The following is a 27,882-nucleotide window of genomic DNA, read 5'->3' as shown; positions in this document are numbered from 1 at the left end:
AAGTTACTGAGAATTCCCATCTCGTGCAGTAAACCAGGGTTCATATCTGTAATTTCAGATATGTAGGAGACCAGAGGTAGAAGAATCATAATCTGAGTCTGACCCCAATCAAAAATGTGAGATCCTATCTAAAAAATAAAACAAAAATGGTTGCTTGTTATATCAAGTGGTGAAACACCTGTTTACCAAACTTGGAATTTTGAGTACAAATTCTGGTACAAAAAAAAAAAAACAACCTAGTTATTCTTTGGAAATGGTGGTTCAAGTTTATAATCCAGATACTTGGGAAACTGAGATGGGAGAATCATGATCCAAGGATAAGACTCTACTAAAGCGAAACAAAAAAATATAAAAAGAAAAACACAGGGGCTCAGAATGTGGCTTAGTGGTAGAGTGCTTACTTAGCATGTACAAAGCCCAGGGTTCAATTTCTCAGTACCACATAAGCAGAAAAGACTGTAAGTGGCTGAAGCTCAAGTGGTAGAGTACTACCCTTGAGCAAAACAGAAGCTCAGGGACAGTGCCCAGGTCCCAGGAATGAGGAAAGAAAGAAAGAAAGAAAGAAAGAAAGAAAGAAAGAAAGAAAGAAAGAAAGAAAGAAAGAAAGAAAGAAAGAAAGAAAGAAAGAAAGAAAAGAAGGAAGGAAGGAAGGAAGGAAGGAAGGAAGGAAGGAAGGAAGGAAGGAAAGGAAAGGAAAGGAAAGGAAAGGAAAGGAAAGGAAAGGAAAGGAAAGGAAAGGAAAGGAAAAAGAAAGGAAGGAAGGGAGGAGGAAGGAAGGAAAAAAGAAAGAAAAGAAGAGGAGAGAAAAGGAGAGGAGAGGGGAGGGAGAAAGGAGAGGAGAGGAGAGAAGAGGAGAGGAAAACACAGGACTGGAAGCATAGAGCACATGGGTTCCATTTTTTTTTTTTTACCAGTTCTAGGGCTTGAACAAATGGCCTGATGCTGCCCTTAGGCTTTCTCAAGGCTAGCACTCTATCACTTGAGCCACAGCACCACTTCCAGCTTTATCTAAGTATGTGGTACCAAGGAAACAAACCTTTCATGCACGTTAGGCAAGCACTCTACCACTAGGCCAAAATCCTGGCCCCTAGTTCATATGGTAATATATATGCCCAGGAAGCATGAGACACTTGAGTTCAACCTTCATTACCACAAAAAACATGTTATTATTAATGTTATTAAAGAATAACCATTGATGCTTATAGACCTATCAACAAATGGATAGTTAGCCAGGTATCTGTGACTTATATCTGTAATCGTAGCTACTAATGAAACTGAGATCTGAGAATCATCCATATGCTCAAGACAGAAGCCAGCCCAAGCAAGAAAGTCTGTGAGACCCTTATCTCCATTTAACTAGCAAAAAGCCGGAAGTGGAGAGTGGGTCATTTGGTACACCAATAATCCTATATACTTAGGAGTATGAGATTCAGAGATCTGCAGTTTGAAGCCAGCCAGGGAGGGGAAAATATCCTTGAAACTCCATCTCCAACTGACTAGTAAAAAGCTGGGCTGAAGGCATGACTCGAGTGGTAGAACACTAGACAAGCAAGCAGACCAAGCAAGTACAGAGCTGTGAGTTCAAATCCTGATACCAGCATAACAAAACAAAACTTGTGCTCAAAATAAATGTTTACATTCATTTAGTTAATAGACCAATATTATTTGCAAAAAGTGTACATTATTGGGGCTGAGAGTTTGGTCTAATAGTAGAGTGTTTGACTAGCATGCACAAAGACCTGGGTTCAATTCCTTGGTACCACATATATAGAAAAAGCCAGAAGTGGTGCTATGGTTCAAGTGGTAGAGCTATACCCTTGAGAAAGCCCAAGGACAGTGCTCAGGCCCTGAGTTTAAGCTCCAGGACTGGCAAAAAATAGTATACGTTATTTTTTACAGTATTAATGTTTGAACGCGGAAATATTTGAGCCATACTCCTGGCCTAAAATGCTCACATTAGTGGCACTAAAAACGTACTAGGTCAGCTTACAACTGTACAATCTTAGAAAACATTTAATCAGGTTGTTGTAGATGAATTACACCATTGCTACCAAAGTAATGAGACTCTGTTTTATACCACTGGTTATTCAAAACTGTTCTGCTTCCAAAAATGATACTTTCATTACTTCTAAAATTACAAGTTTATTGCTAGCCTGTACTGCTTTTCTCCTAATCACTTTTGTTATTTATGAATAAAATGATTCCAGGATTCCTGCATTAGAAACCCAGAACTTCAAGGGTAACTAATATTTAAGCAGTAAAATAACTGAATGCTAAAGTGAAATTTCTTCTACATTATTATGACATGAGCTTGAAGTATTCTTGGTTAACTGTGTTAAAGGATGAAGCTTGGGCTTGAGGACTATATATGTAAATGGAGCTAAAATTAATTACCATACCCTTGAGACAGTGAACACACATGGAGATCAGTAAAATCATTCAGTAATTCAGGTCAGCCAGTGTTCTGCAGTAATAGGAACTAAAAGGAATGGAGATTAGAGGGTACAAGATCTGGATGAGGATCTGGGTGCAAGTCAAAAGAGGATGATTTCCAAGTTTTCATTTAGCTGGCACTGTTCCTCTTTCCCTGCGAGACACAAAGTGATGAGCTCACCAGACATATTTACATTACAGGGTCATAATCTGACCATCTACTCAGACATGAACCCACTTCCTGAGTCATCAGATACTTCAATGTTGGTTTCTCACCTGTAGTTTGAGGTTATACCTGATAGGGTTTTTCTATATAGCATTCATTTTCCTACATTAGTTCTTCCATTGTTGTTGTCAGTCATTCAGTAATTCTTGAGTATCTGCAGTGTTTCTGTCACTATGCTGGTGCTAGCTATAAAGATGAAAGCAACAGTATCTGTCCTCACCACACTAAACAGAGTTCGTGGCCTCTTCACTTCTATTACTGTTACTTCTATATATTGCCTCAGGGCAAAACAAGCCATGAAGTTAAGGCTGCTTAGATAGACTCTGCTGTAGGTTCCTAATTCTAGTTCCTTGGATTGCTAAGATCTGGAGGCTTACAGTTCCAGGCCAGCCCAGGCAAAAGGTTTCTGTGATTTAATCTCTGTGCATATGCCTGTCAGCCCAGCTATACGGCAAGCCCAATGGCTGGATATCATGGTGGTACTCACCAGTCATCCCAGCTAAGAAAGGAGGCAGAACTAGACAACTCTAGTGTAGGCCAGACCAGGTACAGAATGAGACCCCAGTCTCAAAAACAACCAATGCAAAAGAGTTAGAGGACCAGAGTTCTGTAGACTTAAAATAAATAAATAAATAAAAAGACATTTCTGGGCTAGGAGTTTGGCCTAGTGGTAGAGTGCTTGCCTAGTATGCACGAAGACCTGGGTTCAATTCCTCAGTACCGCATACATAGAAAAAGCAGGAAATGGTGCTGTGGCTCAAGCGATAGAGCTCTAGCCTTGAGAAAGCCCAAGGACAATACTCAGGCCCTGAGTTCAAGCCCCAGAGCTGGCAAAAAAAAAAAGACATTTCTAATGTTTCTAGATAATGTGGATTGCATCAATTTGCATTTTAAATGATGTCCGTAATTTTAAATCTTGCATAAAACACCATCACATTGCTTTTGCCATTTTGGGGGGGGGTGCTAGGTAAGCATTCTACCACTATGCCAAACTCCCAGCCCTTTTGTTATTGTTTTTCTTATCCATGCTCTAATGACATCACACCTGCCCACATGCCTCGGTGCTGCCCAGAAAATCCAGAAAGACAAATATTGTCAGCTGTGGCTTACCCTTCTCACATCTTGTGTTCAAGTTACAAGTATTATCTATAACCCAGTATACTTTGTAGAAATGCATTTAAGTCACACATCCAATGTATAAGAGTAGTATCAGTTTAATAAAAAGTAAATAAAATCTGTAAATCCTTTTAAAACCAGATAAAAGTAACTACAACTTTCTATAGCATGCTGAATATGAGTCAATGTATGAAGGTCATGAAGGTGCCAGGATGAATTTAAGCATTGAAGGTTAGAAAGGCTTAGTGGGTTGCTTTGGATGAGCAATAATTACAATCAGAAAATCTAATGCTGCCTGCACAACCTCATATTTTACATTGAGGAATACCAGTCTGCAGAGTTCATGATATGGGAAATACATACAATATGTTCTTGATGCACATGGGAAAACAATTTAATTTTGTTTGGGGTAGGTCAACAGGGGTGGGTGGGCAGGTGATATGCAAAATGAGTTTTGAACGGCAGTGGTTTCATCAGCTGTAGGGAGAGACCATACACACACACACACACACACACACACACACACACACACACACACTCTTCCAGGTAGCACTGCAGTATAGAGCATGCATGGTACCAGCGAGTAAATCTGTGTGCCTGAATTGGAGGGGGGCAATGGGGCAGTCTTGAATAGAAACAGAGCGAAAAAAGAATAAAAAGACAATTGACAGGACTGTGCTGCTTTCAATAACACTGATGGCTTCAATATAGAAAAGGGCAGCCAAAATTAAATAGACAAGATGACAAGAGCAGATCAGAGGTGGATAGATTTTTAAAGAGAAACTACTGCAGAACATGTCATATTAAAAGACACAGCTGCAGACCAGCTTTGTTAACAACAAAATAAATGGATCTTATCTTCAAGTATATTGCAGAGAGTAGACCAATTCACCCATAAAAATCTTTCTTAATACCAGATAGCTGAGGAGTGAACAAATGGAATAATTGCATAACCATAACATCTTCATCCATTTTCTGTTGGTGTAACTGAATTCCTCATACTAAGTATTTGTGAACAATAGAGGTTTCTTTAACATATGATTCTAAAGGCCAGAAAGTTGAAGAATACAGTGTCATCATGTGCTAAGAACTTGATGAGTCTATTTGCCAAACATGCAAAATGATATATGAAACAGAGCAAACTTGCCAGAGTTCACTGTTATAACAAAGCTACTCAAGCCATGACTACTAACATATGAGTAGATTAATCCATCCATGAGAGAAGAGCCCTCATGGTTCAATTACCTCCCAAAGATACTTCATCTTAACACTGCTACACTTGAGAACCATGCTTTTAACTCATTCAAACCAAAGCACAGAACAAATTTAATTTCAAAGGGTCTGATTATAGTTGGCCTTTAATGGCTGGAGAATCTTCTCAATGCTAGACCCTGATATTCTTTTTGTAGTCTTCTTAACTGCTTAATAACTACCAGAAATCTTATTTCACTTCTAAATATGGCCCACCAGGTTTGAGTATATTCACAGAAGGCAACTCCTAATTATTATATGCTAAAAGATGCATATCTTCAAATGCTAGTCTTGAATTATTAGCCATTTCAAAAATTTCAAGAAGACAATGAAGGAAAAGCCAAGAATTTTCTGATCAGTAATGAGTGAATGAACTGAGGATCTCGAGTGGCAACTGAACCAAAACATTCAGACAAAACTTTTCATATTTCATTTCCAAAATTGAAGAAAAGGAAAAAATTAAACCCTTGGATTCATGCTGCAAGAAGGCACAAGTAAATTCTATAGAGCTTGACATAGGAAACATTAAGGGGCTGCTTGGGGTAAAACTATCAAATAATTAACAGATATCAGAGAATACCTACCATTGAATCACCCTGAATTCCTTCAGCTTTCATTCTCCTTTGTAGCACAAAAATACTGTAGAGAATCTCTACAGTCCTTGGAAAAAGGAATGGCGAAGGAAAAGGAGGGGACTTAAGTCAGTCCCAACTGCTCTCTTTCATGTACCTGTGCACTAGGTAGGACCCCTCTTAGGTACAGATTTCAATTTTGTAAATCTTTTTTGGGGGGGCATAAATCCGTGTGTGTGTGTGTACATGTGTGTATGTGTGTGTGTATGTGTGTGTGCGTGTGTGCCTGTGTGTACATGCACCTGCCTTGAGACTAGATCTCAGTGTCTGGGCCCTATTCTTGAAAAGTTTTGCTTAAGGCTAGCACTCTACCCCTTAGGCCACAGCTTCACTTCCAGCTTTTTGGTGGATAACTGAAGATGAGTTTCATGAACTTTCCTGCCAAGGTTGGCTTCAAATCTCAGTCCTCATATTTCAGCCTTCAGGGTAGCTGAGATCATAAAAATAAGCTGCTGAAGCCCCGCTGCCCATCTAACTTTTACTACATCCTGACAACTACTGAGTCTTTTTCTTTTACCCTGTTCTAACAGCAAAATTCAGTTTGTTCTTCTTTGAAAATGAGTTATCTTATTATAAAAAATTCAAATAATACATAAGCCATCTATCTCAATCCTATCCCTGAGAGACAACCATTTGGTGATGATTTCTTTAGCTTTGTTTCTCTTTAATTATTAACTAGGCCTGTTCCTTAATTGGAACAGAAACCATAAATTTTTTAAAGATTGCATTTTCATTTTACAAGCATAAAAGTCAGGTGCTAGTGGCTCTTTTCTATAATTCTAGCTACTCAAGAAGTTGATCTGAGGATCTCAGTTAGAAACCAGCCCCTGCAGACAAATTAGAGACTCTTATCTCTAATTAACCAACCCAAATCAGGAATTGGAGTCATGGCTCAAGTGGTAGAACTCCAGATTTGCGTGAAAAAGCTGATATATAGATCAAGTAACACCCCCTCGCCCCCCACCACACACACCTTTTGTTCTTGTAATGTAATAGGATTAAAAGCATCAACAGTAATAAAACAGCTTTCTACACTTGAGAGTTCCAGGCACAAAGTGAAGTGGCTAACGTGCTATGCCTGTGCCTGAGAAGTCTGTGACAGCCTCCACCCTCTAATCCTGTAACCCATACCACACACTGGCCCCTTCTCCTTCCTGTCACCCAGAAATTTCTATGCTCCCAGCTGGCTTTGTTATCGCACATCATCTGGATGTGTGAATGAACCAAGGAACTCCCCAGGAGCAGTAGTATAACACAAAGCAATCTCCAAAGGCTAACATTTCAAGTAGGGTAATAAAGTAAAAGGGGAGATTCCTGGTTGCATACATGTTTTGATTAGGGGAACCATCCCCACTGGAACAGAGAAAGTGCACTAGGTCCTAGCGAGTTCCTCACAAAGCAAACTTCACTGCACCATTACACTCACTGTACAGGCACTATAAAGCTGAGCAGGAAGTTTCAATCCCCAGACTGCCCCTTACTACATAAATGCCTTTGGCAAGTTGTTGTCCTTATTTAGTTCCCCATGATTCTTTTCTTTGAGTGTTAAATAAGTACTGTAAAGCTTAAAATGAATAAAATAACATAGAAAAAGCATATTTAGCGGGGCATGAGCCAGTCAGTGGCTCATGCCTATAATCATAGATACTCAGGGTGCTGAGATCTGAGGATCATAGTTCAAAGCCAGCCTGGACATGAAAGTCACTGAGACTCTTCAGTTAACAACCAGAAAACCAGAGGTAGTACTGTGGCTGAAGGGGTAGAGCAGTAGCCTTGAGCTGAAGAACTCAGGGACAGTGCCCAGTCCCAGAGTTCAAGCCCCACCACCAACTGAAGAAAAACAAAAAGGCAGGTACTCAGGAGACTGATACCTGGAGAATCATAGCTCCAAGACAGCCCATGGAGAAGCAATCACAAAACTCCATCTCCAAAATAACCTGCAAAAAAAAACAGTAGTCTGGATACAAGGTTAAAGTGGTAGAGTGCTAGCCTTGCAAATAAGTGTAAGGCTCCGATTTCAAGCTCTGGCACCAGGAAAAAAAAATTATACACAAACAACACACCACACACACACACACACACACACACACACACACACACACACACACGATCAGATTTTTCAGGGATCTGTTGAGATGTTTAAGTAATATATTAAATAATAACTGCAACATTGTTGTGACTAGTTTTCCAGTTCCTACTGCAAATACTAGCAGAATTCCTACTATCATTGTTAAGAAGGGTAAAAATGTGTTGACAGTGATCAGTCATCAGTTTGCCTTCTTAAGATAGAAGTTCACTTGGAAAGCTTGGAGGAGCTGGAGCCTTTCAAAGTTGAGAGAAAATCAATTTCCACCTCAGGGTGACCAAGAGCACAGACAAGGAGGCTGAGGAAGGCAGAGCCCCTCATTCCCAAAGGCAGCATCACCATCACAAACCAGATCCACACACCAGTGCAGGTGAAGTGAAGAAGGCAAGAATCAGTCTCAACAGCCTCCTAAAAATGCTGTCATAATACAGCAACTAGGGAGAGAGAAGACAAGGCAGAAAACCTCAGAAGGAAAGGAATAAAGGACAGGTCCACAAGGTGAGGCTAACTCAGAAAAGACAAAGCCCTCTCTGAGATGAAGAATGAACAGAACTGAAACACAAAAACAAACAAACAAAAAAACAACATAGCTGTTGCTTATATTATCTCGCCTAGAGAACCATAGCTCCAGACAGAAGAGAAGGTAGATCATAAACCCAGTGAGAATCGACCCTGGGTTACCACACAGTCTGAAATTACATCTCAGAGATTCTAGAGCATGTATTTGGTCTAAGGTGGGACCTACAACCTGTACAACCAACATCTGTCTTTTACAAAGTCCTTTTACAAATATCACCTCATCCCTCATGAGCCATTTGAAGTGCTACTCTCTTTACAGAAAAAGAATGGGAAGATTATGTTAATTGCTTAAAGGTACAAAGCCAGTTAAATGGTGAAGATCTCCTAGAACCTATTTCTTCTTACATTAAATACTCTGTGCTGTTCACTATACCAATTCAGAAATTGTACCTTGTTTTTTCCTGGAGTTTAAAGTTTGATATTTTTTTTATAATTTCCCTTTCATGCTTGAGAAAGTTCTGGGAGGTTTTTGTTTTTCTTTTCTGTTCTTTTTTTGGAAGGGGATTGGTGTATGCTTTCCTTTTAAGTCATTATCTACCTTGTTGGAATACAAAAGAAACACTTGTGGAAAGGATATACAAAACAAGATCCCCAGAGCTAAGAGATCACTCCCCTTGAGGTAACAGGTAGAGTGTCACTAATGGCTCCAAATACAGATTAGGGAAACCTCAACTTAACAACTACTGCTCCACCCAGATCACAACTGAAGATTAAAATGTGCTCACATTTCTGTAAGGCTTAATAACAACTTCATCCAAAGTATTTTTCTCTCAGTAAATATACTAATCTCTCATTATCTTTCTGAAAATGAAGGGTTACCATCAAGAAAAGACTCATAAGTGGGGAAAAAATGTATCTCAAAGTAGTAGTCCTTGCCAGAATGTAGGGCTTGCCTATTTAACTTTGCCAAGGTCTTTCCAGTTAATACTATGCTTTCAACACTGATTAAAGCAAAATGGACTATCTCAAACTAGAGTATTTTGTGTGTGTTTGGGGAGGGGATATCATGTGATTTAGCTTTCATAGATTTTTCAGAGCTGAGAATAGAACATGTCTCTAAGGCTCCCAGTCTAGAGAACTAAACAATGTGGTTCCTTCATTTTTAAATGGTCTGTTTTGAAATGAACAAATCTTAACACTTCATCAAGCTGAGACAAAAAAAAAAAGAAAAAGAAAGAAAAGAAACCATCTCTTAAGCCAAGGGAAAAGCTGGGACAGGCCTCAAGAAACTGAAGTCACCTGTAAAAGCTGCCAAGCTAAATTGTATCCATTACTTCAATACTTTTTAATCAAACAAAATGACTACAAATCATTTTTCCTCACCAAAAACCTGCATTTCAAAAGCACAGAGACAAAATGCATTTCAAAAATAATAATATGAGGGTCAGGAGTTTGGCCTAGTGGTAGAGTGCTTGCCTAGCATGCATGAAGACCCGGGTCTGATTCCTCGGTACCACATACATAGAAAAAAAGACTGAAGTGGTGCTGAGGCCCAAGTGGTAGAGCTCTGGCCTTGAGAAAGTCCAAGGACAGTGCTCAGGCCCTGAGTTCAAGCTCAGGACTGGCAAAATAAAAAATAACAATAATATGAAAAAATATAAAATAGAATCACAAGTGATGTCAAGATTTTATCAGATAGAACCTTAAGAGTCCAGTTGGTAAGACTGTTAAGACTGGATGAACAATCACTAGATATCACATATATTATACACCATAAGTATACACATCTCTCCAAAAGGCAGACAATGAGAGCAAGTACCTGTAACACATATGAAATCTTCTACATTACATTTCATAGTCTTGAACTCAGGGCCTGGGCACTGTCCTTGGACACTTTTTGCTTAAGGCTAGCACTTTGCCACTTGAGACACAGCACCACTTCCAACTTTTTCTGTGTATGTAGGTCTGGGAAATGGAACCCAGGGATTTGTGCATACTAGGCACACTCCCGACCCATAGACTGCATACTTCTTAGAACTACTGACCTTTATGTGAACTGAACAATCCAGCTGTTCAAAACCCTGACAGAAAGCAGATTTTCCAAGGTAATACAATAGACCACTATCCCTAATGTGCCCACATACTATACAATTAAAAATGGCATTCAGTACAAAATTTACAAAGCCATTGTAACAAAACACTGCCAGGATTATTGGTCCTGTATCAAAAACCACATACACAGATATACACAAAGCACTGAAAGAATTTATTTATTTAGCAGATGGATGGGTTGAATAAATTTAAGGCCATCAAAATAAACTCAGTTGTTCCTGCTCCCCTAACTGTTCTCAATCTTACTTAGAGACTACAGACTGGTCCACATGACACAGCAAACATACAATAGTGATTTGTGGACCCAACAGACTTGAATCCAAGTCTTACTGAGAAGTAGTGGGTAGTCATGAGCAATGGGAAAATGCATAGACAAGCTAAACTCACAGGTAACTATAGCCTGCTTTGTAGACTGGACTGAGGGACAGGGTTTTCTCACAGGCAATCTTATTAAGTTTCCAGAATACAAAGTATAATACTGTTGTCTTACCATAGACAAACTACTTTTATTATATTGAAAGTATACTTGTAACAGATACTTGAGAGTAGTTTTCAAGCCAGGTGTCCATTGGTTACACCTATAGTCCTATCTACTCAGGAAGCTGAGATCTGAAGATCATGGTCAGAAGCCACCCAGGACAGGAAAGTTGATGAGGCTCTTATCTCCAACAAACTACTCAGAAAAATCCAGAAATGGTGTTATGGCTCAAGTGACAGAGTGCTAGTCCTGAGCACAAAGAAGCTCAGGAACAGCATTCAGGCCCTGAGTTCACACCCCAAGACCAGCATCAAAAAAAAAAAAAGTTTTCATTGCCATGAGTTAACTAAAAGCAGAAACAAGCCTGACATGTCTGCTTTTGTGTATGTGTTTCATTGAGTAAAGCTATTGAGACCACACTCACTCATTTTGCAGTCACCTTGGGTGCCTGGATACACAACACTGACAGATAACATCTTTATGACAAGAACTACAACTATTCCTGAGGAACAGCAGAGCCTTACAGGACAGATCACCCAATATGAGGAAAATTACCCATAATGGCAAGGCTGCACCCTGGAGATAGAGAAGTCATCTCATAGGAGCCAGATTGCTTTCCATAAATGATAACAGTAACCCAGGAAGTCAAAAGAACTGGAACTGATAAATAACCAACCAGGTCTCACCTCAATTAGGACTCTTAAGCTATGCACATTTTCACAGCCTGCCCCTAATTATTTCTCTACATAAATCTAACGCTTAAGTCCATACTCAGAACATGGAGATGAATTGACATGCTGTCTTCCCAGGTAATGTTTATGCCAAGAAATTTCTTTCCTTTAACAAATTTTCCTGTCACTTTCATTATGTTCATAACTTGCCAGAATTCTTCTCATGCTGATCAAAAGAATGGAAGATGGTTATCTGTGCTAAATTTCTAGTCACACACACTAGTACTTCAGTTACTATATGCTTGAGTTAGGACAAACAATATGACTTCTCTTAGCATCCACTAGCCTTCATAATGCAGTACATACCACCAGTTGCCAAGTGGAAGTATTATTCTCTATGCAGTGATTAACTAAAACTTTCAGAAGCTCAGCACGATACCTTCTGTAGAGCAAATTCTGATTAAAGGTTAGCCCTGAAAATTATTCAGAAATCTAGCCGGGCACTGCTGGCTCACACCTATACTCCTAGCTACTTAAGAGACTGACATCTGAGAATCAAGATTTGAAGACAGTCTGGGCAGGAAAGCCCATGAAACCAAAAATGTTGGAAGTGAATCTGTGGCTCAAAGTTGTAGCACTGGCCTTAAGCAAAAAGAACTCAAGGACAGTGACCAGGTGCTGAGTTCAAGTTGTTCTAGACCAACACACACTTGTGCACGCGCACGAGCGCACACACACACACACACACACACACACACACACTCATTAAGAAATCTGATAGTTAAGAGAAACCATAGAGAGGTACAGCGGGTCAAGCCAAACCAGTAATGCTAGCTACTTAGGAAGTGAAGATCAAGGGATTTGCAGGTTAAGGCCATCTAAAGCAAAATTGAAATTCAAGAGATTCCATCTCAACCTACTAGCTGGGTAGATATAACAGTGACCACCTGTTATTCCAGCTATCACTGAGGAAGCACAATGCCTGTATACATGTCATTCCCAGGGACATGGGTAAACAAATGTAGGAAGATTACAAGCCATATGGTCCAGTTATAAAGGCAGACCCTACCATGAAACTAGGCAATGCAAAAGAGGGATTCAGTGTAGCTCAAGTAGAACACCTGCTTCATAAGCTTGAGGTCCTGATTTTGATCTCTAGTACCATTATCACCCCCCTCCCTCCCAAAAAAAGGAAGAACCATAGAATTTATCCTACTATCTGGATCATGAATGGGGGCTGAATGAAGCAAGGATGGAAGATCACCCCAAATGGAGCCTGTGCACCAGTGTGTGTGTGTGTGTGTGTGTGTGTGTGTGTGTGTGTGTGTGTGTGTGTGTACATGTGCCAGTACTGGTTCTTAAACTCAAGGCCTTGGTGTGGCCCCATAGCTTTTTCATTCAAGGTTGATGCTCTAACCATTGAGCCACAGCTCCATCTTTTTGGTGGTTGGTGAATTGAGGATAAGAGTCCCGTTGACTTTTCTGCCTAGGCCAGCTTTAAACTACTATCCTCAGATCTTAACCTCCTGAGTAACTAGAATTGTGGGTATGAACCACTGGCACTTAACTGCAGCATATTCTTGAATCTTGGGATGTGGGGATCTGGGAACAATATTCCAGTGCCAGACAATATGCAACACAGAATTCTACTGATAAACAACAGTGCCAAACTACCCCTGAAGTAGGAAAGGCTCATCAATTAACTAAAAAATTTCCAATTTTGTAGGCAGTTGATGATAATGATCATATTGGAGACAGCTGCTAGTATCAATTATTTTTAGCATTCTAAATTCAGAAAGATCAAACTCTTGCAATGTTACTTTATATGAGACTTTGAAGTTACAAGACTTTAAAAATCTGCGTTTATCATAAAACATCCTTAGCTTCTATTAGATCAGTTTACAATTTCCCATGTGGTGTCTTTAGCATAACTTTTATGTTAGAAATTAAACTAGTTTATAAATTGGAGGCTAGTAGTGGTGGTGCATACTTGCAATCCCAGCTACTTTGGGAGCAGAGATCCAGAAAATAATAGTTTGCAAGCCTGGGCAAACATGATCTAATCTCAAAGAACAAGCTTGGTATGGTGGTTCAAAACTACAACCCAATGATTTTTAAATATTGCCTGTTTGGGGGAAGAAATACAAATAAAAACGTAACGTGTGTGTGTGGGGGGGGGGGTGTGTCTGTGTGTGTGTGTAGTTATTCTAAATGTCACTAAGAAATATCAAAAAGGTTAACAAGAAACTGCGACAAATGGTTCCATCTGGGGCTGGAAGAGACCAGGAGAGTATAATAAGGTGACTTTTCATTGGTAAAGCATCTAAACCATTATCAGGTATTATACATTAAAAAATAGTTAACATAATTGCAAAATTATCTATGATAGGAAATAAAAAGCCACATATTACAATACAAAATCCACCTATAAACAATAAAACCAAATTTAAACATACGGAAAATAAAGTGCTTCTATACATACTCTTATAACTGTAGACTTTATGAGTGAAGATGTGAAATGTTTACTACATCTAAGAGAAGCAAATAGGCTGGATCCAGTTAATTAAAGCAATCCAGACTGACACGAATAAAGATGGACACACACATGTGATCAACAATAGCTTTCTTGCCCAGATTTTCAGAGTACTTGCAAAAGAAACAGAAACAGGGTGAAAACTGCAGAAAATATTAGAAATATGTATAAAACATTTTCAGCTTAATTGTTTCCATGAACAAAATGTGTCAGATGTTTGGCTTATTAGCATTAAATATTTTTTAAGAAACAGCTTAATAAAATTGAATTGTAGATTTAAAATTTCCCCCAAATAACTTAACAACTTACCTTGTTTACCCATATTTTGTTATAAGAGACACAACAGGAATTAATTATTAACACTAATTGCACTTTATGGATAGTATAATGTTTGGGATGTAATAGTATAAGCCATATGGAAGAGTGGAGAGGACTCAGGAGTATATGAAATATGTATATAAATTCCAAGTGTGTGTGTGTGTGTGTGTGTGTGTGTGTGTGTGTGTGTGTGTTCATGATGACTTCTGGAACTCTTTTTATGATTGCTTGGGACAATATAATCTAGTATCTGGACGAGAGAGCCATGTCACTGAACCACCAGCCTTGTTCCTGACTGTAAGTGTGAATCTATGTGAGGTGACTAGCTAGACCAACATCTCCTCCTCTTTGATCTGTCCACATGCATCTTTTCCAATCTACCTGCTCTGTAACCACCTACACAGACTCACATTTACTCAGAGCTGGATTACTAGAAACAAAGCATAATAAGTAGAAGGTCTAAAAAGTCCTTACACAGATTCAAGTGCTCTTTTTATCCTATTGTTTGAAGCTTAAAACAGAAATGCAATTCTTTAAAAAAGAACTGTAGTCATCAGATTTGTATTAGCATAATTACACACCTGAAGCCATTAGCTTAGAGAGTGAAAAGGATTATTTTGCTTCCATTTCTTGAAGTTCCAATCCAAGATCAGGTGACCCCACTAGAACCTCTGGTGAAGATATCAGGTGGTGATGAGGAGCAAATCACTCAAATCACGATTAAGAAGCAGAAAGCCTGAGAGACCAAATCCCACAATCCACTTCAAGCAAGATCCCATGCTCCCCTTAAAGGAAGCACCCTCAATGCCCTAAGGACTTCCCATAAAGATTCTGAAAAAGTCCACAGCACCTCCTAATACCACAAATCTAGAGACTGAACCTATGGAAGAAAAGTCATTCAAACTTTAGTGAGGGCTAATATATGAAGATGGCAACATAGAAAAGAGTATTATAATGCCAACTGTGCTTTCTTACTAAGCCACATGCCCTGGTATGGGGCAGGATCTGTTTCTAGGGCCACACTTTAGTGGATGAAGTGAAAGACCCAAGCCACAATGTATATACATTGCCCAGGCCGTGTGAACTCTCTAATAATCTTCTACTAACAGGTACATTCAGGAAGTTATTTTACGGCACACATTCTTGAAATGATAGTCAGTAGGCAGATTCCATTTTCACAGAGAAATGAGCCCAGTTTCATCTAAATTAATAAACTTGACTTTTTTCCTGGGCTTCTCTCCAGTTCCGGTCTACTCTTCTCTTTCTTCCCCCCCTCAATATTTCTTTCTCTTTCTACTCTCTGACTTCACCCCTGAGACCTTGAAGAAAATAAGATTCTTTCTGCCAAGGATTTTGCTACAAGCCTCAATTTGGGGTAGAAATGGTTCTCTCTGTAACCATCTGCCACCCAAGCTGTTCGAATTTCTCCCTGAATTCTCATTTCTGAAATCAGAAAGGGATGAAGAGCTGATGCTGCCTGCTTCCTTGGAAACTCACTCATTTGACCCTATCTGCCTGAGGATCTTCATTGCTGGCTTCCAATCTCCTCACCTGGTCTTCCCAGGCATGTAGCAAGTCTATCAGGATTCCATCTGCCTCAAGTATCCCCTTTCCTCCAGTCAATGAACAAACTCAATGGCTTGCTTTTTGATAGATAGATGCCCTCAAGAGAAGAACTGTGTTAAAATATATACAATTTTACTTAATTTTTTATTTAAAAGATATCAAATGGAAATATACACCCTATTTAACTAGAAAGTCAGGCCACCAAACAAGCTATTACATTCTTGGCAGTATAGCACCTGATGGAAAAAAAAAGAATTAAGGATATGTTAAGATATCTATATTCAGAGCATATTTAAAAATAAAGTATGTCGGGGCCGGGAGTTTGGCCTAGTGGTTAAAGTGCTTGACTAGCATGCACGAAGACCCAGGTTCCATTCCTTGGTACCACATACTTAGAAAAAGCTGGAAGTGGTGCTGAGGCTCAAGTGGTAGAGCTCTAGCCTTGAAAAAAATCCAAGGACAGTGCTCAGGCCCTGAGCTTAAGCCCAGGACTGGCAAAAAAAAAAAAAAAAAAAAGTATGCCACAACTGAATAATAGGTCTTAAGCTTGTCTATAGCTGGAGTCTATCATCATATCTCCAAGTTTTTCAGAGCCTTGTAATTATATGCAAAATTTTTGTGATAATTTTCCTGGTGAGGGATTGTACAGATGTCATCAAATTCTTAGAAATAATCTGTGACCCAAATAAGGTTAAAATATTTTAAAAGATGCAGTGAGGGCCAGGAGTTTGGCCTAGTGGTACAGTGCTTGCCTAGCATGCACAAAGACCCAGGTTCGATTCCTCGGTGCCCCACATACATAGCAAAAAGCCAAAAGTGGTGCTGAGGCTCAAGTGGTAGAGTTCTAGCCTTGAGAAAAATCCAAGGACAGTGCTCAAGCCATGAGCTTACGTCCAGAACTGGCAAAAAAAAAAAAAGATACAATGACTAAAACCTCAAAAGAACCTCACTCTACATAACTGGTAAGATTGTCTAATATTTAGTGTACTTTAAATGTATTAGACTCTATGTTCCAATATTAAAAGAGCTCACCCGTTCATGGAATTATATTAATGGGTTCAAGTAAGAATTTCAAGTTCTATTCAAACCACTGCATACATGATTCAGAAAATATGAAAGTACAAATTTTAATGAAAAACTCTTGACTAATAAAATGATAAATAAGCTGTGTTTAATAATGTTTTGATATTGTCTAAAACATTAAATAATCATCAGTCAAGATAAATAACATATATTCAAATAACTTTTAAAAACTATTTTTCTATATCTTCTTCTAACCTCATATAACTATTTTCCCCTTTAATGGCACTAATACTTAAGCAATTCTGAATTTATAATACAGTGTTGTTAACTGTAATCACACTGTTGTTTATTACAATAATTTGCAATAGACATTTGCCTTAGACATATACCCAGAAGTGGAATCACCCATCATAGTTATGTTTTTATTTTTCCATGTCTCTATACTGTTATATTTACAGCAATAATGTACAAAGGCTTCCTTTTTCCACCATTTGGACTTTCAGACTTTTTCTTTTTTTGGAGGGGGGAGAGGGAGTCGGTCATGGGACTTGAACTTTCTCTGGGACTGGGCTCTGTCCCTGGGCTCTGTCCCTGAGCTCTTCAGCTCAAAGCTACCACCCTACCTCTTGAGTCACAGGGCCACTTCCAGTTTTCGGGGGGCTAATTGAAGATGAGTCTCATGGAACTTTCGTGCTTGGGCTGACTTTGAACCATGATCCTCAGATCTCAGCCTCCTGAGTAGCTAGGATTACAGGAGTGAGCCACCAGCACCCTGCTTGGACTTTCAAACTTTTTGAAAGTAGTCATTCTAAAGGAGATGAAGTCTTGTAATTTTGATTTGCATTTTTCTGATGAATGATGTTGAGCCTTTGCTCAAATATTTGGCAGTAATGTGTCACCTATTGAGAAACATCTTTCGGGTCCTTATTCACTTTGAAATTCAGTTAGATTTTTGCTGTTCAAACGACTGGCTCATTTCTTTTGGCTATTAATGCCTTTTCAGATATATAGCTTACAAGTATTTCTCCCTTTTGTTTTGTTATTACCGCTGTTGTTTCACTGTTATATCAAAAAGCTCATTTTTCTAAACAAATAAGAAAATTTTATCCAGATTTCTTCTAGTAGTTCTATAGTTTCAGATCTTACATTCAAGTCTAGGATAAATATTTATTTGAATTTTCTATAAAGTGTTATATCATGATCCCAATGGATATACATGGTTTTCTAGTTTTTCCAGCATTAATTATTGGTGAGACAATCTTTTCCTCATTGGATGTGCTATGAGTAATCAGTGTGAAAAATAGTTCTGTGAAAAATAAATTTATATCTGTGCTTTCTATGCTGTTCAGTGGTCTGTGTGTCTGTTATTCCTGTGTTACATTGCTTCAGTTGTTACTTTTATAATACATATTGAGATGTGAGGCTTCCACATTTATCTAGTTTCTCTCAAGATTTCTTTGGCTATTGGGAACTTTTGTAGTTAGTTTCACATGAAATGTAAAACTTTTCTAGTGCTATTATTTAAAAACCACTGGGATGCTGAGTGCTGATGATTCATACCTATAGTCCTTGTTCCCAAGAGCCTCTGATCTGAAGCCCACAGTCTATCAAGAAAATCGAGAAGATTTTATCAGCAAATAATCAGCAAAATAGCTAACTGGAACTTTACTCCAGTGATAGTGTTCACCTGAGGATAAAAGTGAATTGAGGCTGGGAGTTTGGCCTAGTGGTAGAGGGCTTGCCTAGCATGTACGAAGACCTTGGTTTGATTCCTTGGTACCACATACATAGAAAAAAGCCGGAAGTGGTGTTGAGGCTCAAGTGGTAGAGCTCTAGCCTTGAGAAAGTCCAAGGACAGTGCTCAAGTCCCGAGCTCAAGCCCACGACTGGCAAAAAAAAAAAAAAAATTGAATTGAGAGTTTGAGAGCTTAAGTGTAAAGTGTAAGCCCCAAGATTAGTGTACACACACACAGAGCCATTGGGATTTTGACAGTGATTGCATTGAACATTTAGGTCTCTTTGATAGGAGACACATTAAGTAATGTAAGCCTGGCCATGCCACAAACATAGGATGTCTGTGACTTCCTTAATTTTTTCAATCTTAATTTTCTCAACATTATTATACTATTTTTACTACATGGGTCATTAATTTCTTTGAGTGTTTATTGCAATGTATTCTTTTATTTTGTTGGTGGCATAGATAAGATTGTTTTCTTAATTTTGTTTTTGAATAAGTTACTGTGTAGAGAAATATCACTGGGTCTGATTTTGCATTTTGCAACTTGACTGAATTGGTTTATCAATTCTACTGGGGTTTTTTGTTTGTTTTTGTTTTACTAATCCCGAGTCTTCAGGGATTTCTGCATATAAAATATAACCTTGAGTTGCCAGGTTTCTTGGGAAATCCATTGTCAGTCCCATGGAGGTTACTTAAAATGTCAGAGTCTCTAGAAGGCAAGAAGGAATTACACTGAAAAGCCAGCTAAGTTCCCCTTTTACCTCTCCAAATTCTGGATGTTCATGACCAAGATTTTTAGACATAGGAGAGGCTATCAAAATCTGCCTTCCCTATATATGCTGATGCTCAGCTATTTTAATCACAGGTAAATCTACCATGGGACCCATACCTTTAGCCCAGTTCTTTCACTGGTTAATTGGAGTCTCATGAACTTTTATGGGTTGGCTTTAAAAAGCAATCTTCTGGGCTAGGAATGTGGCCTAATAGTAGAGTGCTCACCTAGCATGCACCAAGACCCGGGTTCAATTCTTTGGTACCACATACATAGAAAAAAGCTGGAAGTGGTGCTGTGGCTCAAGTGGTAGAGCTCTAGCCTTGACAAAAGCCCAAGGACAGTGCTCAGACCCTGAGTTTAAGTCCAGGACTGGCAAAAAAGAAAAGAAAAAGAAAAGCAATCTTCTAATCTCCATCAACTGAGGAGCTAAGTTTACTAGGGCCCTACTGGCCTTGACTTTTTTTTTGGTGGGGGTTCCCAAGTTTATTCAAGAACTCATACAAAATATTCCAGATAAATGAATTTTAATCCTCGTCTTCCTCCTCTTCTTCATCCTGGTTAATCTGGAAGTAACGTAATTCATAACTCTCTTTGCTGTTAGCAACTACACGTAACCAATCACGTAGATTATTCTTCTTCAAATATTTTGGTGAGATATTTCAAATACCTTTTGGAGAAAGGCACCTCAGAGGTTGCGGTGATCTTGCTCTTGCTCCTCTTGATGGTGACCACCCCTCTGCCGAGATTTCCAGCCTTCCCGTTCACCTTGATTCTCTCTTGAAGAAACTGCTCAAAATTGGCAGCATCCACGATTCCATCTTCTACAGGATGGGTGCAGTCCAGGGTGAACTTCAGAACCTGCTTCTTTTTTTTGCCCCTCTTCGCCACAAGCTTTTTCACGGGCGCCATGGCGGCAGCAGAAGCAGAAAGGGTGGCCTTGACTTTTATAGTATAATGTTCTTTTTCATGTTCAATCTATATGGATTTCTTAGGGATTCTAAAATCTGGAATTTTTTTCACCAAGATGTGGGGAGTTGCCTATCATTATTTCTTTTTTTTTTCTTTCTTGCCAGTCCTGGAGCTTGAACTCAGGGCCTGAGCCCTGTTCTTGGGCTTTTTCCTCAATGCTAGTGCTCTGCTATTTGAGCTACAGCACCATTTCCAGCTTTTCTATGCATGCTGTACCAAGGAATCAAACCCTTGTCTTGATGCATGCTAGGCAAGCAATGTACCACTAAGCCAACCTCTTGGCCTTCTATCATTATTTCTTTAAGTAGGAATTCCACCATGTACTATCTCTTCCTTGGTGCAATTCCCATTATTCAACTATTGTTCAACTAGAATGGACCCCTGTTGATAGAGGATGGTATCCTTGAGCTGAAATGATCAGGGACAGCGCCCAGGCCCAGAGTTCAAGCCCCATGACCCACAAAAAAAATAAATAATAGAAAGGACCAGAATGGATCTCTGTTAACTTTTGCTGACTCCATGTCAGAAAAAGACATAATATTTAGTCCTTAAAATCTTGCTAAACTTGGTAACTCCAAATTTGTTACTAGAAATTTAGAGCAACTAAGCTGACCAGGATACTTGCATTTCAAAAGGCAAATATAAGTAAAGGTGATAAAAAACTTCATTAGAAAAGAAATATGGCAGATCATATAATGTGTGACTGTTCTTAATGTACTATGTTATTTCTCATCTCTTGTGTTGTACCTTGGTTATCTCATATTGTTACAATATCTTATCTTGTTATATATGTTTATTTGTTTATTTGAAATAGGATAGGGAAGGGAGAAAACAAGATGAGGAGAGGGGGAGGGGAGGGAAATGGGGACAAAAACATGAGAAGGGCTAGTAATAATTGTTAAGTAATTTACTTTCTATCTGGTGAATATAATGATATAATGTAACCCTTCTACTAATTATAATAAATATATATATATAAGAAAAGAAATATGGCAGAGAAAAAGAGTATAAATATGGTATAAGACAATACTACATAAGCCCAGCTCAGCTACCTTGTGCTATTTTCCCAGTTACAAAGATTGACTTTGAGTTAAATATGGAGAATTGGAGCTTTTGAAGATGGCTTTCTGATTGGTGTGGTGGGTCTCCTTCCTATTTCATATAAGGTCATGGTGCCAAAGATTTAGTGTCCCCTTCTTATTCCAGCATTCTTTTGTACACCATTGCCCTGACTTCCTTGTCAAAATAGTTTTGGTATAGTAACTTATCCTGCCATCTGCAAACTCCTTGAAATAGCTGCCGAGGCTCCCTATTTTTTAAAAAATGCTCTTCTTTCTATTATTTTGGTAGAGATTTATTTGGGGCCAGTCATACACATAACCCTAGCTATTTGGGAAGTAGAGAAAGAATGCAGTTCAAGGGAAGCCCATGGAAAAGGATAAGTATGGCAAAAGTATGGGGCAAAAATGCAAAATGCCATCTGAAAAAAAAGTAACTGATATTTGAAAGGCTATAGGATATGGCTCAAGTAAAAGAATGCCTGCCTACCCAGCAAGCATGAGGCCATGAATTCAAACCTCCAGAAACACACAGACAGACAGACAGGTGCGTGTGTGTGCACGCACGCACGTACACACACACACACACACACACACACACACACACACACAATTACCCCTTTTTGTCATTTGTAGGGCTTGAACTCAGAACCTGAGCACTGTTCCTGTGTGCTATGTACCCACGCCTACTCATTACTCTAGTAGGCACTTGTGCATGGAAGTTTTTCCCCACTAAAGCCAGACTAAAATGTGGGAATGGTAAGATCTACTTCAAATATGCAGATACCAATATGAGATCACAAATACAATAAAACAAAAAAAAAATAGGTGAAACAGAAACCACTAAAGGAAAATAATTCCCAGTAATCACCTCCAAAGAAGTGACAATGTATTAATTGTCTGGCAAATAATTTAAAATAATTGTTTTAAAGAAGCTAAGCAAGGTAAAGAGAACACACTGGTAACTCAGTGAAATTAGAAAAACCATATTTGAGCAAAGTCAATTTAATAGAGATAACAGTCATGAAGAAAAACCTAACAAATACTGGCTGTAAACTCGGTGCTGGTGGCTAATGACAGTAATCCTAGTTACTCAGGAAGCTGAGATCTGAGGATCTTGATTCAAAGTCAACTTTGGCAGAAAAGACCATGATAGGGGCCAGGAGTTTGGCCTAGTGGTAGAGTGCAGGCATAGTTAGCATGTGTGAAGACCGGGGTTTGATTACTCAGTACCACATACATAGAAAAAGTCAGAAATGGTGCTGTGGCTTAAGTGGTAGTGCTCTCTAGCCTTGAGAAAGCCCAAGGAGAGTGCTCAGGTGCTAAGTTCAAGCCCAGGACTGGCAGAAAAAAAAAAAAAAAAAAAGCCATGAGCTCCCCGGGGCTGAGATTTGAGGATTGAGATTCAAGGACAGCCTGGGCACTAATGTCCATGAGATTCTTATCTCCAACTAAACACCAGAAAACCAGAAGTGGCACTGTGGCTCAAGGGGTAGGGCAGTAGCCTTGAGCTGAAGAGCTCAGGGACAACACCCAGGCCCAGAGTTCAAGTCCCACAACTGAAAAAAAAAAAAAAGTCATGACACTCCTATCGCCAGTTAACTTCCTAAAAACTAGAAGGAGCTGTGGCTCAAAGTGGTAGAGTGCTGGCCTTGAGCACACAGGAACAGTGCTCAGGCTCTGAGTTCAAGCCCTACAAATGACAGAAAAAAATTTATCCAAGAATCTTCCCTTGGGGGTGGGAGGAAAGGTTTCTACACTTCTCATTTCAAAATTCTGATTTTTTTTATTTCTGAGTGTGAGGCCCAGGAATCTTCTTTCTTAATGTATAACCTAACTAAATTGTAACTACTCTGAGAGACTTTATTTTTCCAGTCCTAGGGCTTGAACTCAGGGCCTGAGCACTGTCCTTGGGCTTTTTCCTCAAGGATAACACTCTAGCACTTCAGCCACAGCACCACTTTCAGCTTTTCTCATGTATATGGTACTGGGGAATCAAACCTAGGACTCTACCACTAGGCCAAACTCTGGCTCCCTAAATTCTAACTATTCTGATCATTATACTTTGCAGGTCAGGAGCAGAGGCATGCCATGGTCTTAAGTCTTGACACAGTAGAATGGCTCCAGCTGGAAGGTTCACAGAGGAAGTTCTAGCTCGGGAGGACACAGTAATGTGGGCTGTGAGTAGCTCTGTCAGCTGGAGTTTCAGTGACAAAGACTTTCAGGGCTTTGTGGTAGCAAAAGTTACCAGAGCCTATGATGATAAGGCAGCTAGGGTTTTCCTATTTTTTCCATAAGGGAAAAATCGGAACCAAGGAGATCCCCTTTGGTGATGAGCTATGATAGACTAAGGGAATAGGACAATGCAAGTAAAATGCTTCTAATCCCTGTCCTCATATTTATATTACCTGAGGAGTAGTTTTTCTAGTGTATTCTAATGCATTCCTGAACTGTTTTCATTTGTGCATTGTAAATAATTGTTTTGTGAGGGATAAGTGTTTGGACATCCTGGTTCACCATTTTGCTGACATAAAGCATTATTTTTCTTATAAAGTAAACCACTTTGGGGGTTATACTTTGTTACTTTTTATTTTGTTTGTGTCTTTACAGTGTGACAATTTGATACATGTATACAAAATGTGATGATTAGAGTAGTTAGAATTGAGGGGAGCTAGGAGTTTAGTCTAGTGGTAGAATGCTTGCCTAGCATGCACAAAGACCCTGGTTTGATTCCTCAGTACCACATACATAGAAAAGCCGGAAGTGGTGTTGTGGCTCAAGTGGTAGAGTGCTCGCTGTGCTTGTGGAAAAAGCCCTGAGTTCAAGCCCTAGGCCTGGAAAAAAAAATTTTTTAAAATCTCTCAGAGTAGTTAGAATTTAGTTAAGTTATACTGTAAGAAAGAAGATTCCTGGGCCTCACACTCACAAATTTAAAAAAAGTAGGAAATTTTAAATGAGAAGCGTAGGAATCTTCTTTTTTGTTTAAGGGAAAATTCTTGGATTTTTCTTATGACTAGAAAGAGCTTCACGGAATTTCCCCAAAGTTCCTATTGATATTCTTGCATATCACACAAGAACAGATTTAAAGAGAGGAAAAAAAGGGTCTGGGAATGATGAAGCATACCTGTTTTTCCAGTACTCAGGGAATTCAGAAAAGAGGATTATGAGTTCAAGGCCAGGCTGGGCTATATATTAAGACCACGTTTCAAAAACAAAAAGAAAGGAAGACTTTAGAAAAACAGTCATGTATTTAAAGTTAGATGTATTTATTTGTAAAATTTTAATACAAATAATTGATATATTATTAGAGTTAACAAATTTTGCCATAGTAATACAATAATTAGTATAGTTTTGCATTTCATATGTAGCCATATGAAATTTCCCCATACCAGTTATCAGAACACATTTACTAAAAATATTTGAGGAAAATGCACTTGAGTCTAGGAATTTAATAAGTTGTTATGCCTGCAATATTAAGAAATTATTCAAGGAATCTACACAAAAAAAGCAGTGTTAAAAGAAGCATCAGGGGGTCAAGTAGACTCTCACAAACCTATTGTTCCATTAAACTAATAGTTTTCACATAAAAGACATCTTTTTAAAATGTATTGCAAATCATCCTGGGGAGATTATTTATAATGGTCACTTGATCGCATTAGTTTTCTCTGAAGTGCCATTTTAATAAAATCATACTGGGAGGAAATATCTTTTTAATTTGAAGTATTTAGGTTTTAAAATTAATTAAGGTAAAACCATAATCAACTCAATTCCACAAATATTTATTTGTTTAGAATCTATTATAAGTCCATTTCTAGGTTAGCTATTGGGCATAAATTGTCAAGTAAGACCTAGCCAGCTTTGGCCTTTGGGTTGTAGTTTGCTAATTCTGAACTAAATATTGACTAAGGTATTATTTAATCTTTTAAGATTTTAATCTTATGGCTTATTCAAATCATTTAGAATAGAAATAAAGCACAAAAACTAAGATGTTAGCAAATTTTAACAGAAGTACAGAAAAAATAAGAAGAATCAAAGCTGTTAAAGGAATAGAGTTTTGGTTAGATAGAAAGTAGTTCATTAATGAAGATCTAGTTCTGGAGAGAAAGTTTAAAAACTTTTAAAGGATATGTACAATAACAGGGATAATGATTTTTATACTATGAAAGAATCTACTTCTACACAAAATGGCCCTTCATTCTAACTTGCTTTTAAATATGTTGGACTTCTAGCAACTCAGAAGACTGAGATCTAAGAATGAAAGTTCAAAGCCAGCCTGGGAAGACAAATCTAAGAGATTCTTATCTCATGGAAAAAGCCACAAGCGGAGGTAGGGCTCAAGTGGTAGAATGCTAGCCATAGGAGTAAGAAAGCAGGAAGTCTTGAGTTCTGAGGTCAAACCCAGTACAAAAAAGAAGTCTAAAATATTGACATATGCACACAAAACTAAAATATGCAAATAACTCATATCATTATTCAAAATTAAACATACAGGCTGAATGCCAATGGCTCATGCCTGTAATCCTAGCTACTCAAGAGGCTGAGATCTGAGGATCATGGTTCAAAGCCACCCGGAGCACTAAAGTCCATGAAATGCTTATCTCCAATTAACCACCAGAAAACTGGAAGCATTGCTGTGGCTCAAGGGGTAAGGCAGTAGCCTTGATCCAAAGACCTCAGGGACAGCGCCTAGTCCCAGAGTTCAAGTCCCATGACAGACAAAACAAAACAAAACAGAAAACCCGAATACACAAATAATATCAAAAAATTTAATATCTCCTATGATGCTATCCAACCAAAAAATTATCACTGTATAAATTTTGAATATGTTGGAAGAACTTACTCTTCAAAGAATTGAAGCATGAATGATCATCCATTCATTCATTTTCTGAAATTAAATTTTAGAGCAGTAAGTTTGTTCTCATTTGAATGTTGCCTTGAGTTTGAACCCTGACATCAAAACAAATATTAAATAAATAAATAAATACAAATTTAGAAAGTATGTATAATTTAGATTAAGTATTAGTTGAAATGCAAGGGTTTTTCTAATTAAATGGAAAATAAGATCAATAGAAATGGTTTTCAAATGAAAATTTTTAAATGTCTGTCAAAGAAATATTTTCTGGGGGCCAAGAGCATGACCTAGTAGTAGAGTGCTTGCCCTGGGTTTGATTCCTCTGTATCACATAGACAGAAAAAGCTGGAAGTGGTGCTGTGGCTCAAGTGGTAGAGCATTAGACTTGAGCAAGAAAGCTCAGGGAGGAAGTGGCGCTATGGCTCAAAGTGGTAGAGTGTAAGTCTTGAGCTGAACAGCTCAGGGACTGTGCCCAGGCCCAGAGTTCAAGCCCCATGACCAAAAAAAAAAAAATTCTGGAAAAAAATATTTGTAATAATAAAGCCTGAGCTTAAATCCTAACCAGTTTGGGCTTACAGAGAAAACTCTACAAGTAATGTGAATATTGTAAGCTCAAATTGTCAAGGGAGGGAGGGAAAGAGGAAGGGAAAGAGGAAGGGAAAGAGGGAGTGAAGGAGGGAAGGAGGTTTCTACTGGGGGACACAGCACTGACATATTCATCTTGTATAATTTTATGGAAAATAGTTTAAGAGAAAAAAGCTTACTAGAAGAGGTGATGAGTTGAAATCTACTTTGTAAAACCAATAGTTAACCTGGACAAGGACATAATTTGGAGAAGTAGGAACGGAAACTCTAAATAAAATATTATGTGTTGAGGTTTTCTGGCAAGAAAAAAGAGGGTATCTTTCAAGAACATAAGTAAGTCAGAATGGCTGAGCAAAGTCAGAGGTACTGGGACGAGAAAATAGGTAAGAGAGATAGCAGAGGGCCAACCCCTGTGGTGTATTTTAGGCCTTGTTTAGGATTAGGGTCTTTATCCTAAAATCAATGAGACTCTATTGAGGGATTTCAGGAAGAGGGTAATGTGCACAGATCTGCACTTTGGAAAACTACTTTAGTCTGGAGTATTGAGAGCAGATTTAGGTAGTATTAGAGGGGATAAACAGAAGCAACTTAACAGACTATTATAGTGAATCTGATATGAGATTATAGTTAACTTGGGCTGTTCCAGTGACAATGGTGAGAAATAGAGGAGTCAAAAGATTTTTTTCATATATTTTTATTGTAATTAATAGAAGGGCTACATTATATTCACCACATAGAAGGTGCATTACTTCACGTATACTGATACCCTTTCTCATGTCTTGGTGGAAGTCAAAAGATTTTAAGAAGTAAAAATACAGGATGCGTTGAAGAGGAGACTATATAAATGAGCAGAGTCAGAGATCTCAGAGGAGTAACAGTGTTTCTGAATAGCACATATATTGGGTAGGAGTATAATATAAAACACTGGAAGTGTGCACAAG

The 27,882-nt window shown here is 38.5% G+C and overlaps 1 protein-coding gene and 1 pseudogene across 2 annotated transcripts in view; both read right to left on the bottom strand.

The window, feature by feature from the left end:
- The window catches only part of LOC150056322 (coiled-coil domain-containing protein 148-like), a 168,977-nt gene that overhangs the window by 121,912 nt on the left and 19,183 nt on the right, over window positions 1-27,882 (bottom strand). The window lies entirely within an intron of this gene.
- LOC150056323 (large ribosomal subunit protein eL22 pseudogene) lies at window positions 19,943-20,395 on the bottom strand (annotated as a pseudogene).

Source organism: Megascapheus bottae, chromosome 12 (assembly GCF_031878675.1).
Source record: "Megascapheus bottae isolate mThoBot1 chromosome 12, mThoBot2.hap1, whole genome shotgun sequence".
Classification (NCBI taxonomy): domain Eukaryota; kingdom Metazoa; phylum Chordata; class Mammalia; order Rodentia; family Geomyidae; genus Megascapheus; species Megascapheus bottae.
This window is presented reverse-complemented; position numbering and strand designations above follow the sequence as displayed.